This window comes from Anthonomus grandis, chromosome 20 (assembly GCF_022605725.1).
Source record: "Anthonomus grandis grandis chromosome 20, icAntGran1.3, whole genome shotgun sequence".
NCBI lineage: Eukaryota > Metazoa > Arthropoda > Insecta > Coleoptera > Curculionidae > Anthonomus > Anthonomus grandis.
Window position 1 is genome coordinate 2653574 of NC_065565.1, and position 26731 is coordinate 2680304.

At 35.2% G+C, this 26731-nt stretch overlaps 1 non-coding gene across 1 annotated transcript; it reads left to right on the forward strand.

Moving 5' to 3' along the window:
• Positions 1–23871: 23871 nt before the first annotated feature.
• On the forward strand, positions 23872–23944 carry Trnaa-agc (transfer RNA alanine (anticodon AGC)). The gene has a single exon. It is a non-coding gene; the product is annotated as a tRNA-Ala (tRNA).
• The last annotated feature ends 2787 nt before the right edge of the window (positions 23945–26731 follow it).

Consider the following 26731-nt stretch of genomic DNA (forward strand, 5'->3'; position numbering starts at 1 on the left):
TTTCAGTCTGCTCCTGCCCACTTTCACAGTTTCTCTTTATATTTCCAGATGTAGACCTAGTCTTGAATTGAGACCCCATAAAGTCTAACAACAAAAAATATGGCCAATTAGATTTATAGACAGAATCAGAGCTGGATCCCGATCTTTCCTCTTGCATTTTTCTTACTTCCTTCCTGTCCCGTAGCGATTTCCATTTGCTTTGAGCTTCTTTAACTGAAAGAAGAGAAACTAAAAATTAAATTTAAACATGATATTAAATATTACTGAAAATTACATAATATGATATTTTATTGCAGATACTTGGCAACTGGTTCTTCATTCAAAAGTTTATCATTCTCATTTCGTGTTGGAGCTTCTACAGTTAGCAGGATAGTGAAAGAAACCGTTAATGTTCTATGGAATGTTTTGCAACCCTTACATATGCAACATCCTTCAAACGAAATCTTTGCTCAGACAAGCAAGGAATTCAGTCACTTGTGGAATTTTCCAAATTGCATGGGATGCATCGATGGAAAGCATGTAAGAATTTCGTGCCCACCACATTCAGGCACGATGTTTTACAATTACAAAAAGTTCTACTCCATTGTTTTGCTAGGAGTTTGTGATGCAAAATATAGATTTCTTGTAATAGATGTTGGTGGGTTTGGCAAGCAAAGTGATGGAGCCACTTTTGCTTCCTGTGACTTTTACCACATGGTAAAAAACAATCAAGTTGATATTCCGGATGATGCTTGTTTGCCTGGAACTAATTTTACGACGCCATTGGTATTTCTCGCAGATGAAGCTTTTCCCTTATCTGTGCGTGTTCTGACACCTCAACGTAGAGAATCTCAGAAATCTGATGAAAAAATGGTCTTCAATAAAAGGCACTCTAGGGCTCGAAAAAGTATAGAGTGTACGTTTGGAATCATGTTCTCTAAATGGAGACTTTTGTCTAAGAGTACTGAAACTGATCATCAAACTGTAGACATAATAGTAAAATGTATGTGTGTTCTTCAAAACACTATCATAGATAAGGAGGGATTTGAGAGGCATTTAACAGAGGTTCAAACAGTTGAACCCAAGAACATTGAAGTACCAATAGGACGACGTCGAAGAGGACGCCAATCAAGTGATGCTCTTTTGGTGCGGGACACATTCACACGATATTTTAACGACTAAAGAAACATTCGTTAAAAAAACGGTTCGTAGTTATATACCCTGTATAACGTATATTCCTTGTATAATATTGCTTACTGTTAATTCCCGTAATTGCATAGTCAGTATATTAATATCTTATAAATATGAGTGAAACCAATTATATGCAGCTCATTTGTTAGTAGTACTTGCTGTCAATCTGAATAAAAGTTTTTTAAAAATATCGTTTCCTTTTTTGAGAAGAAAACTGGCGCAGTCGGTAGGATACACCAAGCGGGTTGATTAAAAAGTTTCATCGCGAAAATTTACAATTCGCTTTCGTTTCAACGATTAATGGTGTATACCCAAAAACAAAATTCGAGATTCGGTAGTGCATTGGCAAAGGGCTCACGACCAGGGAAGAAACTGTCCTATTGGTGCGAGGTGAAGAACAGACATCGTCCGACCCTCATAACTAACCTCCAGGGAAGAGACAAGCATCGCTCGTCCTATTGGAATGAAGATAATTTTATTGCGGTCGTAAGTACATTGATTTTTGTTTATTTGTTATTTTGACAAGGAAGATTTGATATTTTATAGTATTGAAAGATTTACTTGATTTATTTTATTTGATCGATTTATTGATTTGATTTATTTGTAGAATTCAAGTAGAATTCAATTTTATTTCTTTGTCGTATTTGACCGTCTTTACGTTACTTATTTTATTTTTGTGTTACCATTAAAATAGCAAAATGCCAGAACCAAATTATGCGTTAATTAGGTTCCAAGCCGATAACATCCCCCCATTCGATGGTAACCCCAGGCAAATTAACCGCTTTATTTCCGCCTGTGAAAATTTTATTAAAAACCATCAAGACACAACGAATGTTAATGCAACTATTAATTCTTGCTTATTCGATACCATTCTAACAAAATTGACTGGTAGAGCTGCTGATTTGGTAGCATCCCGAGTAGAATTAACTACATGGGAACATGTTAAACAATCCATAATTAATACGTTTGCAGACCAACGATCGATAGATTGTATAGTCCAAGATATTATTTCTTGTAAACCACGAAAAGAAGAGTCACCCCAACAGTTTGGTATAAGGCTCCAGGATATACGTAGTTTACTATTCTCGAAAATTAACGTTAGTAATGACGAAAACAATCTTAAAGTTCTTAAAATTAAAGAGTATTCTAACTTAGTTTTAAAAACTTTCATTAATGGTCTTAACTACCATATGCAACTAGTAGTACGCCTAAAAGACCCCAAAACACTCGAAGAAGCTATGTGCTTAGCTCAAGAAGAAGAAAACTTCATGAGTTATTCAAAAAGAAATTCTGAGTATAAGCCCTCTCAACAACATCAAACATTTCCACAACAACGACAAAATCCACAACATCACAACACCAATCAAAACACATTTAGACAACACCAATTTAATAACCATCATCGCTATTTTGCTACACCAAATCCATTTAGACATAATAGATTTACACAAAACCAAAATGTTTTTGGAAATCAACAACCCAAGCCATTTCATCCTGGTTATCCAGTAAGGCCGCCTCAACCCCAATACTACACAAATCATAATCCTAATTTTAACCGCAGTTATAATAATAACTTTAACCAAAACAATAAACGCCCTGCAACATCCTCAGTTGTCAGGCCTTACACCCAAAGAGTTGAGCCGATGGACACATCGTCCGGCAACACCGTTATTCATGCTCACCCTATTCAAACCCAACAGAAATCTGAATATCAAATTGAAGATGTTCATCCCAATGTTCGTAACCAATCACACGAACCACAATTTAAGCAACCTCAAATTATGCTAGAAAATCCTAATAATAATCAGTTCAACTACCCTTCAAGTTCTAGTCAATCTAATAACTACGACCCCGATCAAGGTTATGATGAAGTCGATTATTACCCGCAAGGAAATAGTAATTATGATAATTATTATTATGATCAATCTTTAAATGGACCCGAAGAATCTCTGTTATACGATGATAGTTACAACCCCATAAATAATTTCCCCTCAGACGGAAATTTTCAAGAGGTTCAAAATCCCAACGACATGACGTAATTCCCCTAAATATACACCCTAATACCGACTTACCGATTATATATCTACCGGAAATTAATGCAAAATTCCTTATAGATACTGGTAGTGGTAAAAGCTTCATTAACCCTGCATTAGCTTATAAAATTTACCCTGATTATATAGCTTATGAACCATTTTCTGTAAAAACAGCCCACGCAATATCCAACCATAATGAAACCATAAACATACCTATATTCGCCTCATTTAACTCAAACGAAAAGCATAAATTTTATCTTTTTGACTTTTCCTCAAGATTTGACGGATTATTAGGTATAGATTTTCTCACACAAATAAAAGCTAACATAAACTTAAAAGACTCTACATTACAATCTCAGAATGTAACTTTACCTTTATATTTCCCAAAACCCAGTTCACCAGAACTCGAGTTAACAGACTGTCCACCGTGCAAATTAATAATTCCCGCGAGAACATCTCAACGTGTAAAAATTCCAGTGAATTACACTACTGGAGTAGGCATTATTAATTACAAGAATTTTGGCCCGGCCGAAATGCCTCAAGCCTTAGTAAGCATAACTGATTCTTATGCATTTACTACTGTTACAAATTCTTCTGAGAATGACATTAAATTAACATTGTTAAAACGCGTAGAAGTTGAAATCTTAGATGAACCAGATTTTCATTTTATTGAAAAAATGGAAACTGATTGTGAATTAACCGAGCATATGGATAATTTACAAAAACAAAACTTAAAAAACTTAAGGCTTAGCCATTGTAACTCTGAAGAGTACAAAGCCATTAGAACCTTATGTCACGAGTACAGAGATATTTTCTACTGTGAAAATACTCCCTTGACATTCACCAACCAAATCAAACACACAATTAACTTAAAAGAAGATTCTCCTATTTTCACCAAAACTTACAGATACCCCCATATACATAAAGCTGAAGTCAACTCCCAAATTTCTAAAATGTTAAAAAACGGAATTATTCAAGAATCCTTCTCCCCATGGAGTAGTCCAATTTGGATAGTCCCAAAAAAAATGGATGCGTCCGGTAAACGTAAATGGCGTATAGTCATCGACTATAGACGACTTAACGAAAAGACTATCGACGAAAAATTCCCGTTACCTAACATATCCGACATTTTAGACAAACTCGGAAAATCACAATACTTCACGACTTTAGACCTTGCCAACGGATTCCACCAAATTGAGATGGATCCAAACGACATCCAAAAAACCGCCTTTTCAACAGACACAGGACATTACGAATTTAAACGAATGCCCTTCGGTTTAAAAAACGCACCCTCGACCTTTCAACGCGTAATGAATAACGTCCTTCGCGGATTCCAGAACGAAATATGCCTTGTATATCTTGATGATATCATCATTTTTTCTACATCCCTACAAGAGCATATCGACAGATTAAAATCTGTTTTTGAAAGACTAAGACTTGCCAACTTCAAAATTCAATTAGACAAAAGCGAATTTTTGCGCAAAGAAGTTGCATACCTTGGACATCAAATTACTAGTGACGGAATTAAACCTAACCCCGACAAAATAAACGCAGTCAAAAATTTCCCCTTACCCAAAACATCAAAAGACATAAAGTCATTTTTAGGTCTAGCCGGATACTATAGACGCTTTATTAAAGACTTCGCGAAAATCTGTAAACCCCTGACCGCCTGTCTAAAGAAAAATGCAAAAGTAAAACATTCGCCAAACTTCATAAACTCGTTTAACCATCTAAAAGAGCTGTTAATAAATGCACCCATTCTAAGATACCCAGACTTTACAAAACCGTTTATCTTGACTACAGACGCCTCTAACGTAGCTTTAGGCGCCGTACTATCACAAGGAATTGTACCCCAAGACCTTCCAGTCGGATACGCGTCGAGAACTTTAAATGAAACCGAACAACGCTACAGTACCATCGAGAAAGAACTCCTAGGTATAGTATGGGCTTGTAAATATTTTCGACCTTATTTATACGGTCAAAAGTTTACCATATATACAGACCATAGACCTTTAGTTTGGTTAGCAAATCTTAGAGAGCCTAACAGTAAATTAATACGTTGGAAATGTAAACTAGACGAATACAATTTCGACATAATTTATAAAAAAGGACTCTTAAATACAAACGCGGATGCACTCTCTCGCATACAGGTAAACGCAATTGAAACTGAGTCTATAATAAATAGCCCAGGCGACATAGACTTTGACATTGCACAATTCTTCGACAACATAAATCAATTTGACCCAAACTCACTGGACCCTGAATTAGTACAGAATACTATAACTAATTTAGAAAAGCCAAAATCACCCAAAATCAAGATTTTGTCTAACATTCAAATTCGTCCGCCAAATCCCATAAATACTGACCCAACACAACAACAAAACAATGACCCACTATTGCAACCTGATACCCAAGATAATTTAATTGCGAATGACGAAATGATACACACCGTACACACGACAAATTCGGACCAGAATTACACGACAATGACCTTGTTGGATGAAATTATTAATAATAAATTAAATCAATTTATTGTTAAACAATCGCCCTATCCAACTTACATTAAAATTGACCATGAAATATTTGATGGGAATAAAATTGTACATGCAACTCTTCCAACAAATATGACACAGATTGTTAATTTCTTAAAAGAACATTTAAATCACTCTCCTTCCTATATATATTTCTACTCTAAAGAGTTAAGAAAATATTTCCACCAAGCCTTAGTTAACCATTTCCGAAACTTTAGGTTAATAGAATGCACTAAGTTGGTTAACAATGTAAAAGAGGACGAAAGAACCCTCATGATTAAATATAGGCACGAAGGAAAGACCAATCACAGAGGAATCGACGAAACACTTAAATTTTTAAAAGCCAATTACTATTGGAAATCACAAAAGAAAGACGTCATCAACTATATCAATCGATGTGTATATTGCCAAAGAGCAAAATATAATCGAAAACCCCCAGATCAACCATTAGTCTTAACTGAAACACCAAGTAAACCCTTTGAAATTGCCCATGTAGATACATTTATCATAGGGAATACTAAGTTTCTCACCTTTATAGACAAATTTTCTAAATTCGCACAAGCTCTTCCATACAATGGAAACGCAATATCTTGCTGCGAACAACTTGTTAAAATTTTCTCTTTTCTAGGTGTACCGAAACTTATAGTATCAGACAATGGATCTGAATTTAAGAACGAAGTTGTTAAAGAACTTCTTAAAGCCCATAACATCGAAATTCACTTTACAACCCCTAGTCATCACGAATCTAATTCACCTATTGAGCGCTTACACTCCACGCTAATCGAACATATTCGTTTATTGCGTCAAGCTGATCCTAACGCCGATGTTGTAAAACTAATGCCTTACGCGATTATAGCTTATAATAGTACAATCCATTCGAGTACTAACTTTACCCCTTTTGAGCTAGTTCACGGTCATACCGATAACAGAGACCCTACGAATTTAATAGCATCGCATGTATATACAGAATATATACACAATCATAAAAATAAAACGCAGATTTTATACGACGAAATCGCAAAAGAATCTACCGCGCTCAAACAACGAATTATCGATAGAGTTAATCAATCGAAAACTACAAAAGTCCCCAAAATAGGTTCTACAATCTATAAGAAATCAGATAAAAGATCTGGTAAAATCAAAGATAGGTACTTAGGCCCCTTTACAGTTACTCAAATTTTAGAAAATAGCAAATTAGAGATAGAAAACCCTAGAAATAACAAGAAGGAAATAATCCATGTCAATGAGACTAAATCAGTCTCTCTTCTTCCAGATGGACCTGGACCGTCTACGGAACCATCAACGTCAAGTTCCACGACTTAAACGGAAATCCGGGAATGTTGCCTTTCAAATTAGGAACGGCACAGTTAGTTACAAATCATTGGTCATTTGTACAAACTATAGATCTACAACCAATAATCAATGAATTCCTATCTCTTAAAAACCACACTAAAACCCTATCATTTAACTTAAAAAACAGTACTACTTATCACGCCGAGTACTTTAATTCATTAACACCCCTTCATGCTATGGAAAGAAATATTGACATTTTAATAAATCAAATATTTCCTTATGTTTCTCCTAATAATAGACGGAAAAGAGGTTTGTTTAACCCCTTGGGTTCTTTTATTAAAAGCATCACTGGAAACTTAGACCAAATTGATGCTGAGAACATATATCAAAGTATAAGATTATTACAATCAAATCAAAATAAACTAAAAGTTGATGCGATTAACCGTATTTCGCTCCTAGACAAAACTATTGAGAATTTTAAGCATATCATCACTAACATTACTCATAACGAATATATACTAAAATCTAGGATCCTTCAAATAGAGGAATCAATTAAGCGACACGATATTCATAATGTTCAACTGCATGAATATTTAAGAATATTCGTCATAACTAGTCAAATCACATCAATCTACCAATCAATTTACAACACCCTAAATAAAATCGAAGTTGCCTTGACATTTTCGAAAACAAACATCTTGTTTAATTCGATTATTAATCCAGATGAATTGCTACTTAAAATTAAGGAATTAAATAAACACCTTAATGAAAATGATAAACTACCCCTTAGTGATAACGTAGAAAATATATTGACCTTAGAAAAACTAATCCAAGTCAAAAGCCTCACTAAAGACTTTCAAATAACTTTCATTCTTGAGCTTCCACTGGTTAGTGAAATTACATTTCAATACTATAAGTTATTAACGTTACCAGTGCCAAGTAATGAGTCTTTTCTTGTCAATTTACCATTTAAACAATATCTTGCGCTGAGCAGCACGAGTTATTTCTACCAAGACGAGAAATGTCCAGAAGTCCAAGATAATCAATTTCTATGCAAGAACACCCATAGCAGAGTTATTGAGGACCACCCGCCATGTGCCGTTGAGCTCCTTACCCTAAGGTCAACCACTACCACCTGCCATCCATTTGCGATTCACCTGCACGATGTACATGCCGTACAAATCGTTAACGGTAATTGGGCAATTACCACCCCTACGAGCACAGTCGCCCAAGTCAAATGTGGCAACTCCGAGTCAAGCCAACTCCTCCAAGGTTCCTACTTGATGGAAATCCCGCAAAACTGCATGGTTCAAATAAAGTCAATGGTTTTTGAATCATACGAGCCAACAGAATTAGTCTACGAGAAAGTTAGTCTTCCTACCTTCAACTGGACTAAAGATGTACAAGAAAAGCCGCCTGTATTCAACCCACCTTCTATTGATTTGAAACTAGTAAATCTTAAAGCCACCGATGAAATCCAACAAGAACTAAGAAGCCAAGCTAGAAGCCTTGAAGACATTACGTCACCCATTTCCTTAACTAGGACTAGTGTATGGACTATTTTCATTTACATTCTCATTGTACTAGTTATTTTATATCTAACAGTGAAAAAGTTTCGCTCAGTGCGTAAATTAAGACCTATCGAGAAAACTAATACCCCAAATGACACTATTTTTGAAAGTGTTATGGTCTAGTTATACTTATTTTATATTTTATATCCTTTTATATTTTTATATTGGCTTGTTTTACCCTATTTTTAGATTTTAAGATTAATGTTTTATTTTACGTTTTATGTTTAGACCTTTAAGTATTTTTACTGTACCCTATTTTACGAAAACATACCCTTTAAGATATGCTTTCGTCTAGCATGGGAGGAGTTATATACCCTGTATAACGTATATTCCTTGTATAATATTGCTTACTGTTAATTCCCGTAATTGCATAGTCAGTATATTAATATCTTATAAATATGAGTGAAACCAATTATATGCAGCTCATTTGTTAGTAGTACTTGCTGTCAATCTGAATAAAAGTTTTTTAAAAATATCGTTTCCTTTTTTGAGAAGAAAACTTCGTTGTGTAAACAATCAGAAAAACGTTTTTGGAAAACCTATAAAACAAATCTAAACATTTTTTCTTTTGTAAAGTTACCTTTAGGTCAACAATTTATTTTATTTTTTGTATATAAATAATAAATATTTAGAAGTATTACATTAGTAGAAAATTGTTTATTGCCCTACCTAGTATACACAAACGTACCTGTACAATTATTTTCTTCACCTACTTCTTTCCATAGTTTGTCCAATGTATAACGATTGTGATGGTCATTCAGCTGCTGATTCCATATAGGTTCTCGATTCCGTATTGACAGAATAAACAACTCCACGTTCATGTTGTTTAAACTATTATAAAAACCAGAACAAAAAACAACAAACATGCCGTACCACCTGCAATGGAAGCCCCAAATCGACTGGAGCAGCGCTTCAAAGAAATCGTTGGTGATTTCACGAGCGATGAGTCAAGATTCATGTCGATGCATGCAGCACTGCTCGCTGCCTCACTATGTGCGCATCAACTTGATTGTATGGAAGATTTTAAAACGCGCCGCTTGACTCTTGACTCGCCGCTCCACTATGTTTCTACCCTAATATACTTCTTATTATCTGACAGCTGTCTATATTATATGGCTCGGTTCCTTAGGTCATCAACATTTTCGATGGGAGTGGAATAATGCAAAAATCTGTAGTTGCCTTAGTTGTAGAGGAATTTCTTAAAAAAGAACAAGTAACTCTTTCTGTAGAAAATAGAGGTAAGATTCTCCTGTTAAGCGTTGTGTATAGAGTAATACACGCAGAAAAAAGTCTCTAGGTAGTAGAGCTTGCACACTTTAAATATGAACTAAATACAAATGATTTTATTGAAGAATTTCAAATACAGTGAAGTTGCCTACATTCAATATGTTGGCAATTTTTCGAGTACCATTTGAATGATTTTATGTTACGCCTCTGTGTTATGTTACGCGCCTCTATTTTAAACCTGTTATTTCGCCCGTCCATCTCTCTCTTGCTTTAAACTATAATCGAGCCACGGTATGTGAATCCATTCCGATATTCCTGTGTAACCAAAAGAGACAGATTTATATCGATTATGTGCGCGCTAGTAGTAGTGGTGGTGGTAAACGTCTGTTTGCGTGTGCAACGGCCCCGCGAGAGGGAGAGAGTCGCTTCTTTTTTTTTTGTATGAATCTCAGTTTTTTATGTAATGCTGTAGTGAACTTCGTTTTCGATCTTCAAAATAGTCTGGAAAAATTTTGGTCAATCGAAGAAACCACAGAGCAACATCCACAAAAACTTTCCAAAGAGGAGCTCGAATGCGAAGAGCATTTCAAGAATACTGTTGTTCGTGATTCAACAGGCCGTTTCATAGTTAACCTTCCAATCAAACCCACTGTTTTTGAACTAGGCGATTCCCTGAAATCATCTTTAAAACGGTTCCATAAAATTTAATAAAAATCCTGAAATTAAAGAGTCCTATTCTAAATTCATTAAAGAATATTTGCATCTAGGACATATGTTCAAAATAGATCGCGATAAATCCATATCTTCTACATATCCCATCGTTGCGTGGAAAAACTGGATAGCACCACAACGCGCCTAAGAGTTGTTTTTGATGCTTTTTGTATCTCGAGTACTGGCATATCTCTTAATGACACTCTTAAAGTGGGTCCCAATATCCAAAATGATCTTTTTTCTATTCTCTTAAATTTCCGAAAACATAATTATGTCTTAACAGGAGACATAGCAAAAATGTACAGGCAATTCCTAGTAGATCCCAGTCAGCGTAGCCTACAGCGCATAATATGGCGGGATAACCCAAATCAAGAAATTCAACACTTTGAACTTCATATGGAATGTCCAGTTCATCTTTTTTAGCCACTCGTTGTGTAAAGGAAATTGCTAACCAATGCGTAAACGATTACCCTCTTGAAAGCTATGTACTTATGTTCAATTGCTTTGTCGACGACATTTTAACAGGATGTGCTACAAAAAAAGAGCTTATCAACCTCAGAAAAAATCTTGTCAATGTACTTAAACCTTATGGGCTTGAACTGAGAAAGTTTCATTCAAACGACCCTGAAGTACTATTTGATTTAATTCCTGAAATCTCTAGTGATTTTAATTACATTTTAAACGATGACTCCCAGAGTACGAAAACCTTAGGTATTTCCTGGAATTTAAACCAAGATTTATTTATATATACTTCAACCATTAAATCAACTTCTCAGCCTGTAACTAAGAGAACTATACTCTCGCTTGTATCCCAAATTTTTGACCCTGGGCCTTCTAGGTCCCATGATACTACAGGTCAAAATCCTTTTCCAAAAATTATGGCTATTGAAAATAGATTGGGACGAACCAGATCCCATAGACATTTTTAGAACCTGGAATAATTTTATATATCATTTATCTCTTGTTGATTATTTTAAAATTCCCCGACAAGTAACGACTAAAAACCCTATTTTTTTTGAACTCCACGGTTTTAGTGATTCATCCATCAATGCTTTTGGTGCGTCTATATACGTACGATCAATTGATTGCTTCGGTAATATTGCTGTTAACCTCTTATTTTATTTTATTTTTATTTTAATTACACCACTCCACAGAAAAAATTCCAATTATTGAGTGGGGGAAAAAAATACAATATTATACAAATTACAATCCAAAACTAGAGAAAAAAAAAGAATACATTATTAATAGTAATAGTTTCCTACAATATTATACAATACTTGAATAAAAAATAAACTATCTAGGAAAAGCGCACTCTTTTAATTTCGGACAAACTGCAGTTGAATATGTCACATTGATCCTGAACAGAATTAAAAGTGCCACATGCTCTACCCATTGGATAATATTTACAAATATTCGTTCTAGGTCTAGATAGGTAAAATGTGTCAGAATTTCTAAATGATATGCGGGGCACATGAAGATTTACATGTCGTAATAAGTCTGGCGAATCAATTTTATTATTAAGAAGTTTAAATAAAAATTTCAGATCAGCAGATTTCGCCTCTCCTCAAGACTACTAAAGGAGTACCTTTCTAGTAGGCGTTGATGTGAAAAACCAATTTCTGGGTACACTCCGTCACATTTATATGAAAGGAACTTTAAGAATTTACGCTGAACATTTTCTAGTTCATGTATATGATTCATATAAAATGGTGACCACACAGAAGAAGCATATTCCAGTATTGATCTCACATAAGAAAAATACAAAATTTTAAGACTAAAGATTTTATTAAAGCTATGTGCGTTCCTAATGACAAAACCCAGCATTCTGTAGCTCCGATTAACAATCTCCTGAATGTGTGGCTGAAAGGAAAGAGCGCTGTCGAATGTCACCCCCAAATCTTTGAACTCCGTTGATCTCGGGACAGTCTCACTGTCCATAGTATAGTCATACATAATCAGGTTTTTCTTCAAAGAGTAAGAAACAACTTTACACTTGGCAGCATTAAGAGGAAGATTGTTATTTTTGCACCATGCATTGAGGAGATTAATATTATTTTGCAATTCCATACAATCTAAGATACTATTGATGCCATAATACAATTTTGTATCATCCGCATATAACAAACTATTTACAGTGAGCTGTTCCGATATACTATTAATAAATGTGTTGAAAAAGAGCGGCCTCAATATGGAGCCCTGTGGAACACCAGACGTTGCAACTATCTGAGCCGAACTACGGCCATAACATTCCACGTGCTAAAGACGACCCGTAAGATAAGAGGTAAAAAAGTGTATTAGGTGAGAAGAAAAACCGTAGTTTTGGTCAAGATTATTTAGAAGAATACCATGATCCAGACGGTCAAAAGCCTTCGAGAAGTCTGTATAAATAACGTCAACCTGTGACCTGGCATTTATTGACTCAGATATATGTTCTGTAAGACAAACTAAGTTTGTAGTGGTAGATCTACCTTTCATAAATCCATGTTGACGATGATCTATAAGACCCCTCATTGAAGGAAATAAGGCCGAATGAAGAACATGTTCAAAACATTTAGAAAAGTTGTTGATTATTGTAATTGGCCGATAGTTCTCGATGAGATTTTTATCATTTTTTTTTTGTGTACTGGAATTATCTTTGACGACTTCCAGAGGTTCGGGAAACATTCTTGTTTTAGAGCCAGATTAAAGAGAACTGTTAACGGTTTAGCAAAAATACAAGCACAATCATATAAGAGAAAAGCTGGTATTTTATTAGGGCCAACTATTGATTTTGGCTTGATAGTCTTTAAGGCCAGTAAAACATCATTTTCAGTGAAATCAGACAAAATTATGGACTGTACATAAGGCTTTTGAGTTATATCAAGTATATTTTGCGGCGATTCACCAGTAGTGTAAGAACTCTGGAAGTAATCGGCAAATGCATTGGCAATACCCTGAGGGCTACTTAACAGCTCTCTTCTCTGATCAAACATAGATTGTGGTAACAAGCTATTTTCTTTTGAGTTCTGAATTAACTTCCAAAAATTATGAGGTTTTAATTTTAACTCATCTTCAAGCCCTCTACAATATTGCTTATAAGACAGATCAATATCTCTTTTAATCTTAGAACGTAATTCTTTAAATCTGGCTAAATCTTGAAGATGACCAAAACGTTTAAAGTTTTTCCACTTGTTATGTTTTTCTTTTAGGGATTTCATTATCTCTGCGGTAAACCATGGCGGATAGGTTCGTGTTCGTTTTACAGTTTTTGGAACAAGCTCATTAAGACAGGAATAAATTTTTTGATAAAAGAGCTCCAGGGCATTATTGACATCCCCAGCGACTCCCAAATCACTCCAATCAATTCCGAGGAAGCTATCATATAAAACTCTAAGATCAGCTCTCTTAAAATTATAGAAAATATTTTCTACTTTACAAGTATTACATTTCTTGCTCTTGACGTCATTAATTCTTATGAGTAAAGATGGATGAACTGCTTCCTCCTCCACCAAAGAATCAGAGCAACCCTCCACTGTGCAAAGCTCAGAGTCAGACAAGATGACAAGATCCAATATCCTATCTTGAGAATTCCTAATAGAATTAATTTGATGCCAGTCGAAAAATTCCAAGAGGTGAATAAACTGACTTAGTCTACTGGATGAGGCAGAATTAACTGAATAAGAAGTAAACTCGGGGATATTAAATTCACCCAAAACAAGTACTCTTTGATTATATAAATAGGTTAAAGTAGATAAATATTCAAAAATGTCTTCATATACCTGGGAGTTGTCCGGGCGGTATATATAATAAAATAATAAACAAGACAGAAAACCCAAGAATCAACTTAGTTCCTACAATCTCGACCATATTAATAAGATTTTGAGGTAGCTTTAAATTTAAGTTAATGACCGAAAATGTTTGCTTCACGGCTAAAATAACACCGCCACCCGTAGCCGATCGATAGTTCTAGCCTGGACACTTATCCCCGCTTCCATCGATACCTCACAACAGAAGCCGAAATCATGGGAGGCGACGACCGCATCGCGATGGCAAAAATTCTGCGCTGGGGCATATTAGTACAGTCAATCTGTAATTTTTTTTTTTTAAAACTATCCAAGTCGCTAATTTTTTGAGGGTCGATTCTATTTCCGAAGAAAAGCTTAAGTCCTCGGAATTGAGAGTCTCACCCCCCCTTTTTTTGGGAAACTCAAAAAGTTTTTCAAATCGATTTTCCAGCTAAACAGTGAGTCATACAGAAAAACTTATTGAACATAAAATGTAGAGCTTTTTGTGCTCTACAATTCCTTTCATGGGCCCGAAGCTGTAGAACCAAAATTCGAAAAGTTAGAGGGCGCCAAAGTCACCAAAAATTACTTTTTTCATTTTTTCACTGAGAAACAATTTTGATCATTCTGCTACGAATGAGTGCGCAATTATCGTTGGCGAGGACATTGACTTGCTGGTTTTGCTCACTGCTAACGCTACAGTCGACCAACAAACTTTTTTGTTGAAGCCTAGTAAAGGAAAAGTCCCGGAGCGGTTGTACGGACCCAGCAGTTTCAAGTACAACGCGGCTAGGCCACACGTGCTTTTAGCTTATGCATTCAGTGGATGCGATACTACGTCAGCTCCATTCAGGATCGGAAAAGCGAAACTCGTGAATTTACTTGAGAGTAATGATGAAGTGCGAGAATATGCAGAAATTTTTAAGAAATGAAAAGTTCATCCGAAAGACATAGAAAATGCAGGACAAATAATTTTTGTGGGTCTGTATCTTGGGAATACTCAAAAAGATAAGCTGTCAGAGTTACGCTACAAGAAATTTGTGCAGGCAAAAACTAAGAGCAAGGTAAATCTATGTGCGCTACCACCATCCGTCGAAGCGGCAAACCTCTACAGTTGCAGAGCCTACTTGCAGGTGCAGTCGTGGTTGGGCCGCACTATGGATCCACTGGAATGGGGGTGGGAGAAGACAAATCAAGGACTGAAACCGGCAGCGAATTCGAAAGATCCAGCGCCAGAATCGATACTGAAAGCAATTTCTTGTGGATGCAAGAAGAATGACTGCGGGGCAGCCTGCGGACGTCGCAAAGCAGGTCTTATATGCTCTGTTGCTTGTAAGTACTGTGCAGGAGAAAACTGCAGCAACGTTGCCCCAATATATTTGGAAGAGAATGACGTTGATGATTTACCTTCACATCTTTTCAAATTGCCAAAATACCCAAGCCCCTTAGAGAACCGAAATGTAATGGACGAAGAAGGAACATCAATGTCGGATACATCTTCCAACTGCTCTTTAGAATTAGATGAAGTTGAAGAACCACCAAAAAATAAATCAAAAAGAAGAGGAAGACCGAAAAAAAATTGAAACAAATTTTGTATGCTTTCGAACTATTTATTGTATAATAAATTTTTCGTAAACTACCTTGTCCCACTGTATTCTCGTTATGCTTTAAAATTTAAAAATTCAATGCGTGGACGAAATGTCGTGTCGAGTGGTTGCAGGCGACCATAACCGATGTTTCAAGATAAATATTCACATTCAGGTAAGTGTTTAAATAAATATATAGTAATATGTTAATGATGGAATAGCAGTAAAAAAGTGGGGAATGGAATTTTGCAAAAGTAATGCTATCAACATGTACTATGCAATTATTCAGTAATCAATTATCATTACATGCATTACGCAACCATAATTATTGAGGCACGTGACTTTCACAACTGCAACGCCCTTTGCTTTTGTTGTAATTGGTGCTCCGTAACCATGTACCAATTTCTCTTATCCCTTTCTACTAAATCACTTCAATTATTCATTTTGTGCAAGTTAAAGAACATTTAATATATGCAAATTTCATTTTCGTGGACTTACAGCGCCATCTGCATGGCTTTTTTCAATTTGTCAAGAAGGGTAAAAGAAATTTTGTTCAAGTTCTACTTTAATTTCATGATGCGCAAACGTTAGGCGACGAAAAACAGCTTTCGCCAAACATCTGAGGCAGGCTACATACACGAAAGTAAACATTTCGGTATTAAATGCATTATATCTCAAAAACGGTAAATCGAAAAAAAAAAGTAAGACATGCATTTTGTAGGTATTTTTTTCCTCTACATTTTTGCAATCCTTGCGATGGTAAAAAAAATTGTTTCTCAGTGAAAAAATTAAAAAAGTAATTTTTGGTGACTTTGGCGCCCTCTAACTTTTCGAATTTTGGTTCTACAGCTTTGGGCCCATGAGATGAATTGTAGAGCACAAAAAGCTCTACATTTTATGTTCAATAAGTTTTTCTGCATGACTCACTGTTTAGCCGCAAAATCGATTTGAAAAACTTTTTGAGTTTCCCAAAAAAGGGGGAGGGGTTGACTCTCAATTCCGAGGACTTAAGCTTTTCTTCGGGAATAAAATCGACCCTCAAAAAATTAGCGACTTGGATAGTTTTTAAAAGTTCTGGCCTTTTTTAGTTACAGATTGACTGTACTATATATTTTGCGTTGATTCGAAATAATATTTTACTGCAGGTATTATTGTAGTTTATAGTAAGATTACGCATTTAAAATTTTAAACTACTAAACTATTTTGATACTCGCTTTGAGTTTAAAAAGAATAAAAATTCGGTATTTAAATTAGGTGTGTAAATTAACAATTTTATTTTTAACTTACTTTTTACAATCTTAATTTTATTTAGAATAATGCCTGCCCTTTTGCTGCATTCTTGTTTAAGCTCAGAAAAAATTAAAATGGATTTTAAATTTATTTTTTTTTGGTTTTTTTGATTATCTTCGGAATCATTCAAATTTTCAATTTTTTAAATAAGCAACAAAAATTTGGCGTAGGTACCTACCTAATTTTGTTTTCGGCATTAACATTTTTACGAAAAAGTAATACAGCAATGCAAAAACTTTCCCATAGCAACCAAGATAACCCACAAAAGTGTCAAGAATAAGTTTTTGAAAAATTATTTTTTTTCAATAATCTTCAAAACCACATAAAATATAATATATATATATTTTTTTATATGGCATATTCTTTTACAAGTAAATAATGTGCAACTTTGGGGTAAATTATCCATTTTCGTATTTTGAGGGTAGACGAATTTGAAACACCGTTTATGTATATTTTTCCAATAAAATAAATAATAAAAAATATTTAAAACATTTATCATATACCTACCTAAAAATACGTAATAATAAAAAAGATATATTATCTTGTAAAATGTAAAATATTAGGTACCGCGGTATCTCCACTTAGTCGTTTCACTGTACGGCGTGCGCCACCAAATCTCGGCTTCAATTTTGACGCCACGAAACCAGTGTCACGGCTAGAACTCTCGATCGGCTACGCGCCACCCCTCTTCTCTCTCATCTCTGCATAGTTACGATCACAGCGGTATACCGAATATTCATTTGGAAATAGTTCTGACGAAAAAATGCCATCATTCAGCCAAGACTCCGATATCGCAATAACATCGAAGTCCGTCGATACAACCGCGTTAAAAAACAACTTAGTTTTTGAACGAAGTCCCCTGGCATTCTGATAGAATATACGAAGGTCGGTGGTACTGGTACATTCGCTCTGTGATTCCTCAACCGACTGCAGCCGATGACGCTCACGAGAGTCGCGAGAGGAGGAGGCCGCGATGTCCGTCCTCGGTAATTGCTACAGGGTGCCCCCAAACACATTCGATTTATATTTCGCATTGGCTTGTTTGAATGCATAGCAGGTAGAATAATTCCACACTGCATGATTAACTGCAATATTTAATTTATATTTATTTTTTAAGGAAACGCAATTATTACATTTGTAATTACTATCGATCGCTGCGACACAACAAGCTTTAAGTTCATGTGCCCCTGCGCAAAGTGGACAAACTGTATCACCCCTGCAAAATTTCACAGAATGACCAAAACTGTTACAATTAAAACAGCGTGTTATTGATGTTGAATCATAAATAATGCAATTGTCGAGACCTACAACGATTTTTTTAAGATCTATCAACCGCTTATATGTAACATTATCCAACTGCAGAACAGCCTGGAAGATAATTGCATTTTTTCTAGTAGGCCATATTTTAAGAACGCTCATCCTAGATGTATTATTAAAAATAAACTTATTTTGAGATTTTAAATGATTTTCAAGAACTTCCTTATAGTAATCTTCAGATAGACCAACCAATCGTACTAATGGCATAGTCGCTTTAATTTCACGAATCTCATATTCTTCAGCGAGTTTCTGATTGGCCAAAGTTTTCATTTTGTCTGCACTGTTCGCTTCAATCGTAACAAGAAGACCACCATTCGAAATGTGCTTAACATGACTGAAGGTAATATTTTCATCGGATGGCTTGATGCGATTTAAAATACCCGTCTTCGTATGACTGTTATGTTGTTCAGCATTTTTGGGTTTTATGATAAGCTTCCTCTTTTGGTTGCTTAGCGCGTCGGCGTACGTGACTTTTGGTTGAGTTTCGGTGGATTGAAGAATGGTAAGTTTATCTTCAACAATCTGCAAGATGGATTCTTTGAATGAGCAGATATCAGTCTGCATGGACTCTCTGATGGTATTTTTAATATCATCCAGTGGAAAGTGGCGGCAAGATGGACAACGCCAACTCAATCCGGGAACCGTAGTTATAAGATTTATAGCGTCACCCGGTATTCGCATGCATTCAGCATGGTACCGTCGCTGACAGGGACCTGCGCAGCCTAGATGTGGCTTGTTTCGAGACGAGCCCGCCGCCAAGTTGCAGAAACCACACAAGGACATCGCCCAATGTGTGTGAATTAGAATATTGTTAGAACATTTATTTAGGCAAATAAATAAACCACGTAATTTGGGTTGAATATGTGTGAGGAAAGTGATAGCAAATCACTTACCCATTAAGAGTGGTCAATACTTAGATTTTCTACAAAAATCTGTTAACCATAAAACACTCGCACAGGCTTTACTTCCTTATTACTATTATATTAATCATAAACACGCGTACTACGCAAAGAAAATTAAAAGCACGCGGCGCGGAGGCTTGCAGCCAAGTGCCAACTTATGTGCCAAAAGCCGAGTAGCTCCCTTAAAGGCTGTAACTTTGCCACACCTTGAGCTCTGTGGCGCTTTAGTTCTTTCTCGACTAATGACAAAAACTCTAACTGCTCTAAACTTAAATCCAGTTAAGATAAATTATTACACAGATTCAACCATTGTCCTTTGTTGGCTTTCTTTAGAGCCACGCCAGCTAAAAACTTTTTTGTATGCAATAGAGTTTCGCAAATACAATAAATTACATACTTTAAAGATCTCCAATCTACACACGGATTAAAGAAACAAAGTAATTTAAGATCTTTAAATCCGTTTGTTGACAACAGAGGAGTCCTAAGAGTTGGTGGACGACTTGAAAATTCAAGGCTTGACTATCAAGCTAAACACCCTATACTTTTGCCACAAGGTCATCCTTTTACCAGTCTTGTCATATCTCATGAACACCAAAGGAATTTCCACTCCGGAACTCAATCCACTATGTCTTTTGTAAGGCAAAATTTCTGGCCTATACATGGCAAATCCTCAGTTAAGGCTGTTATTCGCAAATGTGTAGCTTGCTACAAGGCAAACCCTAAGTCTTTATCAACTCTTATGGGCGACTTGCCTAAGCCTCGAGTGAATCCATCTAGACCTTTCCTTCATACTGGCATAGATTATGCAGGGTTTTTCTTAATCAAGAATTCTAAATTAAGAAATAAAAAATTTATTAAAGCTTACCTCTGTGTATTTGTGTGCTTAGCCACCAAGGCGGTACATTTAGAGCTGGTAACCGATCTAACTTCCAAAGGTTTCTTGTCTATGCTCAAAAGGTTTGTGTCAAGACGTGGCCTATGCTAACATATATATTTTGTTGGAGCGGACAGCGAGCTACGCGAAATATATAAAATATATGAAATCTCTGAATTTCAATCCTATTTTGCGGCAAATATGATTCAATTTCACTACAATCCCGCGAGGTCTCCTCATTTTGGAGGCTTGTGGGAGGGTGTAGTTAAATCTTTTAAATACCATTTACGACGGGTACTGTCTGATAAAAATCCTTTAACATATAAAAAATTTTATACGTTTGTGGTTCAAGTGGAGGCGATATTAAACTCACGTCCTCTCTTACCTATCAGTAATGACCCCCATGATTTTGAAACCCTAACTCCCGGACATTTCCTCGTTGGGCATCCATTAAACCCATTTCCGACGTAGATCTTCAACAAACAGCAGCAAACCGGTTGACCAGATATGAAATGCTGCAGTCTATGGTTCAACACTTTTGGCTAAAGTGGTCTGAGCAGTACCTTCATACACTTTACGAACGATCCAAATGGCAGTTCAAGACTCCAGACCAGAATCTTCTTGGATCCTTGGTATTGCTGAAGGATGAGAACAGTCCCCCATCCAAATGGAGTACCAGAAGAATCGTTGCTATGCATCCTGGAAAGGACGACAATATCCGTGTGATTAGTGTGCATACATCCAATGGGAACATTTTAAAAAGAAGTGTCGTGAAAGTCTGTATACTTACAATTAATGATGATTTTTAATCTATCACTCTGTAATGAGTTTATACAGTGAACCTAGAGTAAACTCTTTTCTTTTTATGAATATTTTGAGGACTTTAGGCCATTTCCATTTAAAGGTGACTTAAATTTGAACCAACTTTGTTAAGTTAAGGTTTGTTAATTTAATCTTAAGTGTTTCAGGTTTATAATTTATATTGAAATTTAAGATTAATATTTGTTATACGATTTAAGTTTATTGAAAGTTACCGCAGTACTTTCAAGGGCGGCGGTATGAATGATTTTATGTTACGCCTCTGTGTTATGTTACGCGCCTCTGTTTTAAACCTGTTATTTCGCCCGTCCATCTCTCTCTTGCTTTAAACTATAATCGAGCCACGGTATGTGAATCCATTCCGATATTCCTGTGTAACCAAAAGAGACAGATATATATCGATTATGTGCGCGCTAGTAGTAGTGGTGGTGGTAAACGTCTGTTTGCGTGTGCAACGGCCCCGCGAGAGGGAGAGAGTCGCTTCTTTTTTTTTATGAATCTCAGTTTTTTATGTAATGCTGTAGTGAACTTCGTTTAGGCATTTTAAGTTTTTAATTAAAGGTTGTAAAATTGAGCCTTTAGTTTAATTTCCACCATTGGGGATGTCTCAGGCACCCTGCCGCAAGTGAGCCCCAACACCATTTTCACGCAAACGTTGCTAAAGACGAGCAAATATTGTGTGATGGGGTACTCTACGTCCTGGATACAACTCAGCATACAATCTTCGAGCTTGCCGATCATTTCAGACGCAGTTCCGCATTTGTAAAATTTTCCATTTTTTTCGATAATAGAAAAATTAATTACTTATTAATAATAACTAAAAGCTTAATAGTCAAGGAACGCTAATTTGACATTTCATATTTCGCAGATGAATGTTGACATTTTGTAGTTAATATTAAAGAAATGAAAAGTGCTAGTCAAGATTTTTTACAAAAAAAAGATAAGAGAAGTTTTTTTGTCACAAATTGAACAAGGATTTCAAAAATTATTTTTTATTTGAGATACCTCAGTACCATTTTTTTCTTAAATAAAATTGAGATATTTACCCGTTTGCGCGCCAATACTGAACATAAAATTCCTAATTGCATGCCAAAAAATGCGCAATTACAACCTCTTAAAACCCTTTAAATTTCATTTGCATATCTCGACCGGTTTCAGAGCAATAAATAAATCGTCAATTTTTAAAAAAAATTTTAACACCCCGTATCTTGGAAAACGAAGGATTTGTGGACATACGTTTATATAGCAAACTGTCATTATTTTTCCATGCCGAATCACCCTCTGAAGTTTCTCGCACTTATTTGCTAACACCCTGTATAACAAGGAATTATCCTTTATAATTACATTGTCTAATAATTTATAAGCAGCTATAACATAAATATTAGCACACCAACTAAGCATGGATGTATCTTAGGGCATATCCTAAACAATCAGATAAGACCGTTTTACGGTATTGTTCTAAAACAATAACCCTTTAAATCCAAGTAAATATAGCTTAAAAGATGGTTTCGGGCTAAGTAATAAATAATTTAAGTACAATAACCCTTATTTACTTCAGCCTTATTTTGGGTATATGCCCAAGGTAAATAGGGTATAACGGATAGTTAATATAAAACAATAGGTATTTTAACTTTATAATTAAATTAAATTATCATTTATAAATGGAGATCAAATAAAGAATTAGTCAAATTATATCTAAATAAGCTGAAAGAGCAGTCTGCAGCTAACTTTGATCCTTAAATTGGGAAGAGGTATGTTGTAAAGAGATAAACACATTTGCATGATGAAATATTCATCAAACGACAAATTTACTGGTAGATGACTTGCAAGGAAGAATACTTACGAATATTACGCAAAGTTATTCGATTTACCTGTGTAGGACAGAATATTTGAGAATACTCTGCTTCTGTACTGTGTGTGGTAGAATAGAGAATAATACTTCTATACTTCTGTACTATGAATGTTGTTAAATACTAATTGAGCCGTTAAAAACCAAAATGTTGGGAGGAGTTTCGCGCGCTTGTGTTTTTCACGCATCTTGTGTTTTTGCCTTCATACCTTTTTTGACTCTGTTGACAGGTGACAGGGTGTTTCTAATCACACCCTGACCTGAAAAAGATATTTGAAGAAGACACACGTTCTTATAGATCACAATAATTTTTTCTCTTTTTGTTATGTGGAAATAAAGTAGTTATAAGTTCTCCGGAGTGTTATTTAACGGGAAGATAACTCCCTGGACCTCACACCTCACAACCTAAAGCGACAGCGCGGTATTGCCGGAATCCAAAATAGTACAAGTCGGACTTAAACCCCTTTGGTATTAGATACTCACATTTATATTCAATTGCTCAGCTTATCTCGTGCTAACGCATGGTAAGATAAAATAATGATTTCTAATGAGTCAGAAATCGTGCAAGCGAAATTGAATATGAATGAAGTGACTTAGACCTGTCAACAATAGGTATAGGTATTCTTAACTAAAAAGTGTAGCATGAAAGTTACAGAAAACAATACATTTTTAGTTTAAATATATTTTGATTATATTTTAGATCAGTTTATCTTTAAAGGGCTTTCTTGAAATAGTTGTGTCAATATTTGCATATTGTTTTCACAATATGCAAATCAATACCAACTGTCTGTATAATGAAGCAGCCAGTGGTGAATGCCAAGTAGAGTGACCACGCGCAGATAAAAATATCCTAATTGTATAATACAAGTACGGAATCGCATAGACGTTGGTATATCGTCGTAAATTTAACTTAAAGGTTTATTTTCGTATAACGGGGGGCGTAGCTCAGATGGTAGAGCGCTCGCTTAGCATGCGAGAGGTACCGGGATCGATACCCGGCGCCTCCAATCTTTTTTAAGAAAATTAAGAGTAATAAAACGGGCATTGTACCAATTACATTTTTTCTGAAGGCGCCAAAACCTTTCAGTATATTAAAGAAGGCAGTTAAGCAAAAATGTAAATAGCTGATAAATTAAACTCCGATATTCGAGGACAGATGCAAAACGACATTGACGACAAAGAATTAGAAGATAGAGTTAAAAGGTACCAAAAACAAACTGTTTTTACAGAATTACGACCGGATACGTTTTACTTCTGTATCGCATACCGTCTTGTCTTGTTGTTTTAGTTCGAAAACAGATCCAGTGTAGTGCAGTTGTAGTTTTAAATTATAGAAATAGAAGAGTGTATTGCGGTGTGGCATTTATTAAATAATAAGAAGAAGAAACTAAAAAGGAGGCGTATTTTGTGGGTCCATCCCATGTTGGGATTAAGAGAAAGCAATGGAATGTATAATTTATTATATCAAGATTTGTTGCAAGATCCATCGAAGTTTTTTAATTATTTTCGAATGACTATTCAGTCCTTTGAGGAACTTCATAATATTTTGAAAATCAGACTTGTTAAAAAGGACACAAATATGCGTAGAAGTATTGCGTCAAAAGAACGACTAGCCATGACATTAAGGTAAGGAAAATTACTTATAGTTTTTTTTCTAAACGAATTTTTATTTAAAGTTTTCCAAAAGAAATTTAATAATTATCTTATTACTTAGTCTACTTTATTACTTATTACTTAGTCTTTGTAGTTTACAAGGAGATCGATGAAGGATCCGTCTGTTGAGGTGGCAGTTGATTCAACGGAATGGGGTGAGAGGAGGGGAATTGTTTCTGGTCTTTGATTGGGTGAAGATTGTAACTCGATGAATGAAGTGTTGAAGGTTAAAGATTGGGACGCTAAATCGGAATGAGTGGAAGAAGGATGACCATAAACGTGCAGATGTGAAGATGATGACTTATGTTGTGTAAAGGGGGGATTAGGAGTGGAAGGATAAAACGGCAAATGTTGTACATGGTTGTAATTTAATGCATATTAAGGGGGTAATAAGGCAGATTTTATCGATTGTATCATTGCCAATTCCACATCCATCTTTTTGTCAATTGGCACTCTTTTAAAGTCAGGCAGTAGCGAAAGAAGGAAATGTCGATCTCCGTCATTATCTAGAATAATCTCATTTATTTGTCGCTGTTCAAGACTTGCCTTCAATAGTTTCACTATCTCGGTGTTATGGTCGGTTTCCGATGCCCCTTTATTTTTTTTCTGTACATGTGTAGGCCTTATAGGAATAATATGCTCGTTTTGTACATGATCCAAAGTTTCTCCGATATTCTCATTTTCCTCTATAAAATTTGAAGTGGTCCTAAAATAAATCTATTAATTTGGTAGTTCATAATTTGACAAATTAAATTTTTATACTCTCTATTTGAAGAGCATCGCATCAAAAATGATAGCTGTTCAAAAAATATATAGGTTTTCCAAGAAGCTCCGTCATCACTCTTTTTCTTTTTTCTTTTCGCCAACTCTCGAGCAAAAGAGTTTCTTAAATTCTTCCATTTTTTTTGAAGATCTTTCTCTGAAAAATTAAAAAAGTTTGTTTTTTATTATTTTCAGGTACCTGGTGACTGGTTGCTCACTTACTGAGCTACATTATAACTACAGAGTTGGAATTTCAACAGCGAGTGAAATAATTCAGCAAACATGCAAGCTAATTTGGATATTTATGAAAGAACAATGTACACCAATGCCCACACGAGAAAAATGGTTAGAAATCGCAGACGGTTTTTTGAAAAATGCAAATTATCCACACTGTTTGGGTGCCATAGACGGCAAACATATCCGGGTTATAAAACCACAACATAGTGGTTCACTTTATTTTAACTATAAACATTTTTTTTCAATTCAATTTCTGGCTATGTGTGACTCGAATTATTGCTTTACATTTGTAGATATTGGAGATTATGGCAAAAACAGTGATTCAAGCATTTTTAAGAATTCACATTTTTATAAGAACTTAACGTCAAAAAGGCTAGATTTTCCCAATCCAGATTTTTTGCCACAAAAGAAGGATTACAAAATCCCATATGTTATTGTTGGAGACGAAGCGTTTGGTTTATCCTTCAATGTTATGAGGCCATATGGTGGAAAAAATCTATCACGTTAAGAGAATACATAATTACCGATTGACTCGACCACGAAGATTTATTGAGTGTACTTTTGGAATACTTTCTAACAAGTGGAGAATATTTCACAGACCACTCAACGTGTCAATAGATTTTGCCGTTGACATAGTTAAAGCTTGTACTGTGCTCCATAATTTTGTTCGTGTACGAGATGGATATAAACATGAAGATACCTTATCCGTCCAAGGATTGTATGATGATGATTATGTTGCGGAAACAGGAGCAGGTTCTGCAAGATCAGCGACTATTATTCGTGACTATTTTGCTGACTATTTCATGAATACTGATATATTACCATGGTAGAATAGCTGCATTGCAGTGTGAACTAATGATGTTGAAATTTTGAAATTTATTTTTAATCCTAATATAATATTATCAATTGACCTTTTTGATTTATTAAATATTTTTTTATTTACTTTACGAATTTATTATAATAGAATTTATTATTATAAATAAAAATAGTATTACAATTTTTTTTTACTTTAACAGAAGTGTACTTTACGCTCCGAAAATTTGAACATATCGATACGAGACACCTTGTATAATAGTGAGTTAATCTTAAGATACTAAGTATTTTTGGGAAAATAAATTTCATTAAAAATAATCCCATATTAT